Source organism: Rattus norvegicus, chromosome 9 (genome assembly GCF_036323735.1).
Source record: "Rattus norvegicus strain BN/NHsdMcwi chromosome 9, GRCr8, whole genome shotgun sequence".
NCBI classification, from domain to species: Eukaryota; Metazoa; Chordata; class Mammalia; order Rodentia; family Muridae; genus Rattus; species Rattus norvegicus.
This window is the reverse complement of record NC_086027.1, coordinates 22,770,738-22,781,506: the sequence shown is the minus strand read 5'-3', so window position 1 is coordinate 22,781,506 and position 10,769 is coordinate 22,770,738. Positions and strand designations below refer to the sequence as shown.

The window sequence follows — 10,769 nt, the reverse complement described above, 5'->3', positions numbered from 1 at the left end:
TGTGGGGAGAGCACCACCGTGCTTTAGTAAATCTTGTGGGGTTTTTTGTTTGTTTTTTGAGACAGGGTCTTATTATGTGGCTCTGACTGTCCTAGAACTCACTCTGTAGACCAGGTTGGCCTTATAGAAATCTGCCTGCCTTTGCCTTCTGAGTGCTGGGATCAAAGGTATACACCACCATGCCTGGCCTTTTGTTTTATTCTATTTTTTCCTGTCTATGTATGTATCTATGTATCAATGTATCTATCTACATATCTATCTATATATCTATCTATCTACATATGTATGTATGTATCTATATATCTATGTACTTATGTATGTATGTATGTATGCATGCATCTGTCTGTCTGTCTATCTTGTTTCTCCAGACAGGGTTTCCATCTGTAGTTTTGGCTGTCCCGGAACTCACTCTGTAGACAAGTCTGACCTTGAACACACAGAAATCTGCCTGCCTCTGCCTCTGCCTCTGCCTCTGCCTCTGCCTCTGCCTCGGCCTCTCTCTGCCTCTGCCTCTGCCTCTGCCTCTGCCTCTGCCTCTGCCTCTCTCTGCCTCTGCCTCTGCCTCTGCCTCTGCCTCTGCCTCTGCCTCTGCCTCTGCCTCTGCCTCTGCCTCTGCCTCTGCCTCTGCCTCTCTCTGCCTCTGCCTCTCTCTGCCTCTCTGCCTCTGCCTCTGCCTCTGCCTCTGCCTCTGCCTCTGCCTCTGCCTCTGCCTCTGCCTCGGCCTCTCTCTGCCTCTGCCTCTGCCTCTGCCTCTGCCTCTGCCTCTCTGCCTCTGCCTCTGCCTCTGCCTCTGCCTCTGCCTCTGCCTCTGCCTCTGCCTCTGCCTCTGCCTCTGCCTCTCTCTGCCTCTCTCTGCCTCTGCCTCTCTCTGCCTCTGCCTCTCTCTGCCTCTGCCTCTGCCTCTGCCTCTGCCTCTCTCTGCCTCTGCCTCTGCCTCTCTGCCTCTGCCTCTGCCTCTTCTGCCCTCTGCCTCTGCCTCTGCCTCTGCCTCTCTCTGCCTCTGCCTCTGCCTCTGCCTCTGCCTCTCTCTGCCTCTGCCTCTGCCTCTGCCTCTGCCTCTCTGCCTCTGCTAATGCTTCCCAAGTGCTGGAACTAAAGGTATAAGCCACTACCACCCGGCAAGATTAATTTCTTATCTCTCACGTGTATCTGTGAGCGCCTTTATGTGTGTCTGTGCACCATGGTCATGCCTGTTGGTCCTGGAGGCCAGAAGAGGACCTAGACTCCTTGGAATTAGAACTATAAGCAGCTCGGAGCTTCCATGTGGGTGCTGGGAACTGAACATGGGTCCACTGTAAGGGCAGTAAGTGCTCTTAACTGCTGAGTCATCTTTCAGGCCCCTGAGTACTTTAATTTTTTAAGAAGGAGAATGTATCCCTGTATTATTTATGAACTTATGACCAATTTTTTAAAATGCAATGTTTACTCGGGGGTGTGGGGTGTGTGTGTGAGAGAGAGAGAGAGAGAGAGAGAGAGAGAGAGAGAGGAGAGAGAGAAGAGAGAGAGAGAGAGAGAGAGAGAGAGAGAGAGAGAGAGAGAGAGGACAGGATTCTGTAGGGAATGGTGCACTGCATCATGGAATACTGCTTTCCTCCCAAACAAGCCTGTGTTCCAGTCCTGACCTTGACAATGACCTGCCAGCAACTCCAGGCCTGTCCTTTAACTCCCTGAGCTGATACCCACTTATTTGTGAAGTGGAGACGGCAAGGATGATCTTCAGGGGCCCTGGTGACAGCCAGGTCAGAGCAAAGACCTAGGTGTTTAATCTACCATACCCATGGTTTCTCCTTCAGCCTTTACTCCTAAAAGGTTGGGTTAAAAGCTATGAGACTGTCTGGTTCCAGCCAATGACTTCTTCAAGAAGCTAAGCCAGGTAAGTCAGAGATGGACGCTGTTGGCAGAAGCCAGGAGCGAATACTGCTTACTTCCACTGTGGGATTCAGAGTCTGTTTAATCTGTCTCCAGACAGAACTGAGAAGCACAGATCCTTGAAAAAAGAGTTGTGTAAGGAAGAGCTGTGGGGAATTCAGAAAACTGGGATAGCCCTGGAGAAGAGAAAGGCTCGACTGGGTTTTGCAGTGGGACTAGCCTCTTTCTGAGACTTGCGGTGTTCACTGGTCTGCGTTGCTTTGGTTAGTACTCAACTCTGGGTAAGCCCGACAGAGAGCAGGAGTGTGCTTTATATATGTAAGACAGTCTTCATAGAGGATGCAGGGCCAGTGGCATCTCCCTGGCAGACATCTCCCTGAGTTAAGCCAAGAGGAGTGCCAGCAAGGGCCACCCGGGGAGGCCAGGGAACCCTTCAAGAATCAGGTAAGAAATCTGCCTGCCTTTGCCTTCTGAGTGCTGGGATCAAAGGTATACACCACCATGCCTGGCCTTTTGTTTTATTTTTTTCTGTCTATGTATGTATCTATGTATCAATGTATCCATCAATGTATCTATCTATCTATGTATCTATCTACATATCTATCTATGTATCTATCAATGTATCTATCTATCTATCTATCTATCTATCTATCTATCTATCTATCTATCTATGTTTTATCTATGTATCTATCAATGTATATATATTTATATCATGTATGTATGTATGTTGGGCATCCTCTGTAGTTAACATTAACGAATGTTCTGCAACCCAGGAGTTCTTTGTCTTATTCACACTGGGAGATGGGGAGGGGTGCGTGCATGAGGATGCTCAGGGTAGGCTGTTAGTTGGTGCTGGAGGGTGCCCGGGTATCTGTTAGAGACCGTGTGTAAATGTGAGGTGCCCACCAGGGACTAAGTATACTCTTAGCCATATGAATAAATCTTAAAAATAAGAGGGGGAAAAGTAAGAACCATGCACATCCTGGCTTAGTTTCTTTTCCTGTTGATATGATAAAATACTCTGACAAAAACAAATAAAGGAAAAAGTTTATTTTAGCTTTTTGTTCAAGGCGCACACAGTAAAGAAGCTGAGCGTGATGAATGTGAACTGCTTCTCTGCTCGTTTCCCTACATTATACACGTCATAATCCTCTGCCTAGGGGATGACTCTGCCCACAGTTGAGATAGGTCTGCCTGCTACAGTTAACTTAATCAAGAGTCTGGAATCCCAGGTGGTTCTAGATTTTGTCCAGTGTGAACACACACCATCAAAATACTAAGAATGAGGAACAGGTATAGTAGCCCATGATTTTAGTCCAGCAGCACCAAGGGGGGTGAGGCACAGGCCAAGGCAGGTCAGTCTCTGAGTTTATGTTTAGCCTGGTCTGAATAGTGAGTTCCAGGCTAGCCAGGGATACATAGTGAAACCCTGTCTTTACAAACAAAGTAGTAAGAATTTTTAAAAATGCATTCACTTGGTTTATAGGAACATATATGTGGTTGTTGTGGGTGGAGGTGAGGAACTGGGATAAAATAATGATGAATGAATTGGGGTAGTAAACTCAGTCCTCTCCCGGGTGGGAGGGGAGGACCAGCCGGTAGCCAAATTTCTGTGCACTTTGCGCCCTCTGTTGGACATGAGGGCTACCAGCAAGTGGGTCCTGGAACTGAAGTAAGACCTCGACACCCTGAACACCTATAGTGGCTGTGTGTCTATCCCCAATCCCAACCCCATCCCCCAACCCCGTCCTGTTTTCCAGTAGAGATGTAAAGTGAGAGCCAGAAAGCCAGAATTGGCTGCGGGGGTCGGCTGGGAACAGGGCAGTCTGAGGTAAGTTGGCCATTACATCAGCGCTGTGCCTGCTTCTAGTGCAGTTTCTGGGATCTCAGCCTATTTGAGCGGAAGTCCACTTTGGGATCTGCCCCGGGGTGGGGGAGGAGCGGAGACTCAGATACCGCATCTCCTCAAGCATCTCTCCATTCTGCTAGGGAAACAAAACATCTGGCAGGATCTTCGAAGGAGAAAGGGAGAAAAAGGAGGGAGAAGGCACTGGAGTGTAACCCTGGATGTAACCCGGACCAGAGGAGACCAAGGATTCGGATACCAGACCACCAGGGACCAAAGTGGGTAAGCCGGTCATGCCTCAGTTTCCCCCCTTGGAACATTACAGTATCTATCTTATAGAGATGGTGTAAAAGTAGTGCACTTTTTTTCTAAAGATTTATTTAGGGGTTGGGGATTTAGCTCAGTGGTAGAGTGCTTGCCTAGCAAGCGCAAGGCCCTGGGTTCGGTCCCCAGCTCCGAAAAAAAGAAAAGAAAAAAAAAAGATTTATTTATTTATTATATGTGAGTACACTGTAGTTGTCTTCAGACACACCAGAAGAGGGCATCAGATCCCATGACAGATGGTTGTGAGCCACCATGTGGCTGCTGGGATTCGAGGACCTCTGGAATAGCAGTCAGTGCTCTTAACCACTGAGCCACCTCTCCAGCCCCAGTAGTGCACTTTTGATGTTGCCCACGGGCAGAGTGTTTGCCCAGCATGCATGAGGCCCTGGGTTAGAGGCCCTCTACCACATAAACCCAACACAGTAGAGCATGCCTGGAATTCCAGAAGCTAAGAGAGAGAGACAGGAGATTCTGAGGTTCAAAGTCATCCTTGGCAGTGACTTTAAAGCCAGCCTGAACCATAGGAAACCCTTTCTAAGAAACATAAAAGATTCTGGGTGGCCATGGTGCATGCCTTTACTCCCAGCACTCAGGAGGCAGAGGAAAGAGAATCTCTGAGTTCAAGACCAGTCTGCTGGTCTACAGAGTGAGTTCCAGGCAGCCAGGGTTACACACAGTGAGAGAGAGAGAGAGAGAGAGACACACACACACACACACACACACACACACACACACACACACACACACAGAGAGAGAGAGAGAGAGAGAGAGAGAGAGAGAGAGAGAGAGAGCGAGCGTGAGTCACCACCCCTTGTGTTCCTCCAGAGTATGGGCCTTGTAGGCACTGAAGAGGAGTGGTTATGGGTGTATGGGTGCCGTGGTCACCATCAGGAAGTCATAGGCTGCTGTGCTTCCTGACAAAGGCTGGCTAGGAATGGTCTCAGGTGAGTCTGGGAGGAAGTGGGTGGGATGCAGAACGGTGTGTCCGATGTTGGCCACCCCCTCATAGGGCATGTGTATATTTCTTACTTATGGCCTGCCAGTCACTGGGTGGACAGCACAGTGTGATCTAATGGGAGAGACTCATCACAGAAAATGGCATGCAGGGTCTTGGGTACTTTAGTGACTGATGTGGGGGGGGGGGCCCAACCCATTGTGGATGATGCCATCCCTGGGTTGGTGGTCCTGGCTTCTATAAGAAAGCAGGCTGAGGAATCCTTGAGGAGCAAGCCAGTAAGCAGCACCCTCTAAGACCTCTGCTTCAGTTCCTGCCTCCTGGATCCTGCCCTGCTTGAGTTCCTGTCCTGACTTCCTTCAGTGATGGACTGTGGGGTGGAAGTGTGAACCAAATAAACGCTTTTGTCTTCAACTTGCTTTTGGTCCTGGTGTTTCATTGCAGCAATGGTAATCTTAGCAGGAATCCTAAGACATCTCCTTGCCCCCAAATCTGTCCCCTCACCTGCTATAGCCTCTTTTTCTGGCTCTCAACTCAGACTCCTGCAACTGGGTCTTCTTTCCAAAAAATAAAACAAAACCAAAAAAAAAAATCAACAACACTCTGTGTGTGTGTGTGGGTGTGGGTGGTGGTGGTGGTGGTCAGAGGACAATTTTCTTTCAGAGTGAGTTCCTGGGCTTAACCAGGTCATGAGGTTTAGAGGCAAGTGCTTTTACAAGCTGTGCCAGCTCATTGGCCCTGGCTCTTATCTGTCTGTCTGTCTGTCCATCTATTCGTCTATCCGCCTGTCTATCTGTCTGTCTGTCTATCCGTCTGTCTGTCTGTCTATCTATCTATCTACCTACCTACTTACTTACTTACATTCAATCGAGCCCTTCCCTCTTCTCCTCCCAGTCCCACCTCACAAATCCTTTCCCCCATGACCTCCTCCCCTTCTCCAGCACAGCCTCCCTTAACTTGTTTAGGACCTTCCTTGGCTTCCTGCTGCTCTTAGAGGTAAGTCAGATGCCAGAGCCTCTGGTCAGAGTTCCTGAAACCTGTGTCTTTCCGACATCTACTCTTGGCAGCTTCACCATCCCCCAGCTCCCACCAGACTATGTATTTTCCCTGCTGATCTTTGCTCCCAAGGGGTGGACGGTCCTGCTCACTTCCCAGGCTTTTCCTCCCTCTCTCTTCCCCACCCAGCAAGGCTCCAGTTCTTCAGGCCTTGTTCTCGTTGGCTCCTATACAAATGAGCCTTCCCTGTAAAGCAGCAAAGCCCCCCCCCCCCTCCTATCACTGTGTCGGTTGTTAGGGGCTGAGGATTCAGTGCCGTCAGGGGAGGACTTATTCGTCGTCCACAAAGCTCTGGGTTCCATCGTCAGCACTTCATAAACCACACCTGGAATTCCAGCACCCAGGAGATGGAGGCAGAAAGATGACAAGTTCAGGGTCATCCTTGGCTATCTAGCAACTTTGAGGCCAGCTTGAGACAAATGAAGATGCTCGGCCCTGAGTAATTCACAGGGTCAGGGAGATGGCTCAGTGCGTGTCTTTAGTTGGGGTTTTACTGCTCTGAAGAGAGGCCATGCCCGAGGCGACTCTTTTAAAGGCTGGCTTTTGGGAGGAGGATGGGGAGGGGAGGGGGAGGAGTTAGGGGGGATGTTGGCCCGGAAACCAGGAAAGGGAATAACAATTGAAATGTAAATAAGAAATACCCAAGGTAATAAAGATGGAGAAAAACAAAGCAAAGGAAACTCACAAAAAAAAATAAATAAATAAAAAATAAAGGCTGGTTGGGGTTGGGGATTTAGCTCAGTGGTAGAGCGCTTACCTAGCAAGCACAAGGCCCTGGGTTCGGTCCCCAGCTACGAAAAAAAAGAAAAAGGCTGGCTTTGAAATGGGGCTGGCTTACAGGTTCAGAGGTTCAGTCCATTATTGTCACGGTGAGAAGCATGGCAGTGTCCGGACCGCCATGGTGCTGGAGGAGCTGGAGTCAGAAGGCAACCAGAAGGAGAACGTCTCAAACTAGGTGGAGCTTGAGCACTAGGAGACCTCAAGGCCCTCCCACACGGCTACTCCAACAAGGCCACACCCACTCCAAGGCCACACCTCCTAATACTGCTACTCCCATGAGCCAAGCATTCAAACGCACGAGTCTACGAGTCTACGGCAGTCAAACCTATTCACACAGTGGGTAAAGGCGCCAAAGCTGATGACTTGACTTCCATCCTCTACCATCCACGTGGCGGAAGGTGAGATCTGACTCCCAGAAGATCCCTCTGACCTCTTCATGCGTGCTACGGCACGCATTCCCCAATACCTACACACAAATAGAGAAAAGCAGTTGTCATAGTAGCTTCACTGGCTTATTTCGTGTTGGAGCAGCCAGCCCAGCTCTTGATCTGTACGTGGAGCTGCAAAAACCTGTCCTAGACCTGGAAAGATTCTTGGCTTGGTCACTTGAGTGACTTGATACCTGTATCATATGAGCCTCCTTTTTTCCTCTCCCGCTAACTGGGATAAAGCCCACAATGCACACCTGAATCCCTCCCGTAGCCTGCAGGGCCAACCCAGTCTCTTTCCCCAGTCCTCCTGCTCCTATGCTCCAGCCTCATGGCTGCCTGACTTTTTTTTTTAATTTAGAATTTATGTATTTATTTTATGAGTACACTGTAGCCATCTCAGACACACCAGAAGAGGGCATCAGATCTCATTACAGATGGTCGTGAGCCACCATGTAGTTTCTGGGATTTGAACTCAGGACCTCTGGAAGAGCAGCCAGTGCTCTCTTAACCTCTGAGCCATCTTGGCTTTTATACAGCTATTTTCTACTTGAGATCCTCCAGCTCTTTTTCAGGGTTCCTTCTGAGAGGCCCTCTGCCCACGCTAAATCTGACTGGCTCTGCTTGGTCCCTAGTTCTGTTTACTCTGTTCCTCTAAGACTTCTCCTCATGGCAGCTGCTCTACCTTTCAGGTCGGTTGCTGTTCATAAAGCAAGGAGGGGCTCTTGGGAGGTGAACAGATTTGGTGTCAGGACTGACCTTTCTCTCTCCCGTGGGATGGCCTGTTTCTATAAGCTCCATCGCACAGGGGCTTCTGTTCCGAATATAAACAGGTTTATACTCTTGTCATTAAGCCCTGGCCTGGCCCACTGTGGCTTGAAGCCTCCATCCATGAATCCACAAGCATGGTTGATGTTGAGAATCAGCCTCTGTCACCCTTCTTCTTTGAGGCAGGCTCTCTCAATCAAATCCAGAGCTCTCTGACAATGGCTAGTCTTGCTAGACAGCTCTGGGGATCAATTCCCTTCTCCTGCCTCCCAGGACTGGGGTTACACACAGGCGGCCAAACTCATCTGTCCTTCACATCAGTTTCTGGGAGATTTGAACTCTGGTTCTCATGTTTATGTGGCAAACTTTAACCACTGAGTCGCCTGTCTCTAACCCCACAAAGACAGGACTTTAAGGGGAGCCTGAGGCCTCATTCATGCTTTCAATGTCTCCTGATCTAAAATGATCTTGCTAAACCCTAGAGTCTGGAAAGGGCCAGGAGGGCAGAGTGGAATCCAGTCTCTTGAAGGGGCTATGTCCTAGTTAGGGCTTTCCTGCTGTGAACAGACTCCATGACCAAGGCAACTGTTATAAAAACAACATTTAATTGGGGCTGCTTTACAGGTTCAGAGGTTCAGTTCCTTATCATTAAGGCAGGAACATGGCAGCGTCCAGGCAGGCATGGTGCAGCAGGAGCTGAGAGTTCTACATCTTCATCCAAAGGCAAACAGGAAAAGATTGGCTTCCAGGCAGTTAGGACTAGGGTCCTAAAGCCCATACCCACAGTGACACTTCTACTCCAACAAGGCCTCACCTTCTAACAGTGCCATTCCCTGAGCCAAGCATATTCAAACCCTCACATTCTACTCCCTGCCCCCCATAGGCTTGTTCAAACACATGAGTCTCTTAGTCCAATCCAAAGCCCCCATAGTCTATAGTGGCATCGACAATGTTAAAAGTCTAAAATCCGGGGTTGGGGATTTGGCTCAGTGGTAGAGTGCTTGCCTAGCAAGCGCAAGGCCCTGGGTTCGGTCCCCAGCTCCGAAAAAAGGAAAAAAAGAAAAAGTCTAAAATTCAAGGTCTCTTCTGAGATTCATCCAATCATTTAACATCCCCAAAGCAAGACAGGAAACCAGCTGGACAAAGTCCAAACTCTGCATCTCCATGGCTGATGTCAAAGCCGTCTTCAGACCTCCACCTCCTTTTTCATCTTTGTTACCTCCAACAAACTTCTTTCTTTTGGGCTGGTTCTACTCCCTGTTAGCAGCTTTCCTCAGCAGATAAACCAAGGCCCTGGCATCTCAAACATCTTGGGGTCCCCAAGGCATCTTCAATGTTACAGCTTCTTGTTCCACTGTCTGGGATCCACACATGATCTTCTGGGCTCCTCCAAAGGACTGTGGAACTTCTCCAGCTCTGCCCTCTGTAGCACTCTACTTGACTCCACTCCACTGTCACTGCTGTTGTTGGTGATCATCCCATGGTGCTGGCATGTCCAATACACTGGGGTCTTCTGCTGCAACTAGGCTTCACCGATAGCCTCTCCTAGGCTCTCTTCATGGTGCCAAGCCTCAACTCCTTTGCATGACCCCTTCAGTCCTAGGCTATCAACTGCAACTGAGGCTGTGCCTCCACCAATGGCCTTCCCTGGCCTCTCACAGTGCCCAGCCTCAGCTGCTCTCCATGACCCCTTCATATGTTCAAAACCAGTACCACTTGGGTGACTCTTACACATTACCAAGTTCAGCGGCAGCACGAGGTACAACCTTGTCTACCTCTGGAACATAGCTTCTTTGTGCTCTCAGAAAACACTTTCCAGATTTCACCTCAGTGTTGCTGGTCTCTTCTTAATCACCACTACTTTCTTAGCTCCAGTTAACCAGCACCAATTGTCCCAGTTGTCCCTTCTCCTCTTGACTATAAAGCCAGCCATGCATGGCCAAAGTTGTTGAGTTCTGCTGCTTGCTGGGGCTGGAACACGGCCCCCTTGTTCTATTACATCATCACCAGCTTTCTGTTTTCAATGAATTTATTCTGTCTAAACTTGATTATCCTGGAACTTGCTCTGTAGCTAACTTTGAACTCAGAGCTCCCATTGGCTGTCTCCTAAGTGCTGGGAGTATAGGTGTGGTCCAGAGATACTAAGAGTAACAAGTCAGCCAAATATCTGCCCCCAACATTGTAGAAATGCTTGTATTCTGGATCACCTAAGTCATTGCCAGTTAAAATTGCTGGATCAAGAGAATCAAAGGCATTAGCTTCTCTAAGTTTGAAATATAGTTTTCACCACGGTCCTTCAGTATTCCAAGCTCCCAGGAGAGAGTATCTGGAGAGGTTTCAGTGGTTGAAGGTGCTGGCACATTATTAAGCCAACTCCAGATTATTACAAGATTCACCTTTATGCTTCTGCTCCTCTAGAACCCTAGCTCTGGTGCCAACTTCTGTGTTAGTCAGAGCTCTCTAGAGTCACAGAACTTATAGAATGCCTCTATATGTTAAGGGAATTGATTGTGATGACTTTAAGTCTTTGCTGTCCAACTAACCCAGCAATGGTCATCTGTGGATGGGAAATTCAAAAATCTAGCAGTTGATCGGTCCTGTGAGGCTGGTTGCTTGAGCTGGTCTTCTGTACAAATAGATTCCAACAGATGTGCCAGCAAGTAAGTGCAAGCAGTTGAAGAAGAGTGAATCTTCCTTCTTCCAATGTCTTTATTTACGACAGCAGAAGTTATGGCTCAGATAA

The 10,769-nt window shown here is 48.7% G+C and overlaps 1 long non-coding RNA gene across 2 annotated transcripts; it reads left to right on the top strand.

The window, feature by feature from the left end:
* Window positions 1-1,669: 1,669 nt before the first annotated feature.
* On the top strand, window positions 1,670-5,408 carry LOC103690501 (uncharacterized). Of its 2 annotated transcripts, XR_010054720.1 has the most exons (4): window positions 1,670-1,873; window positions 1,966-3,700; window positions 3,859-3,997; window positions 4,865-5,408. It is a non-coding gene; the product is annotated as an uncharacterized LOC103690501 (long non-coding RNA). The 2 variants fall into 2 exon arrangements; XR_594304.4 differs by having other exon boundaries at window positions 1,670-3,700.
* The last annotated feature ends 5,361 nt before the right edge of the window (window positions 5,409-10,769 follow it).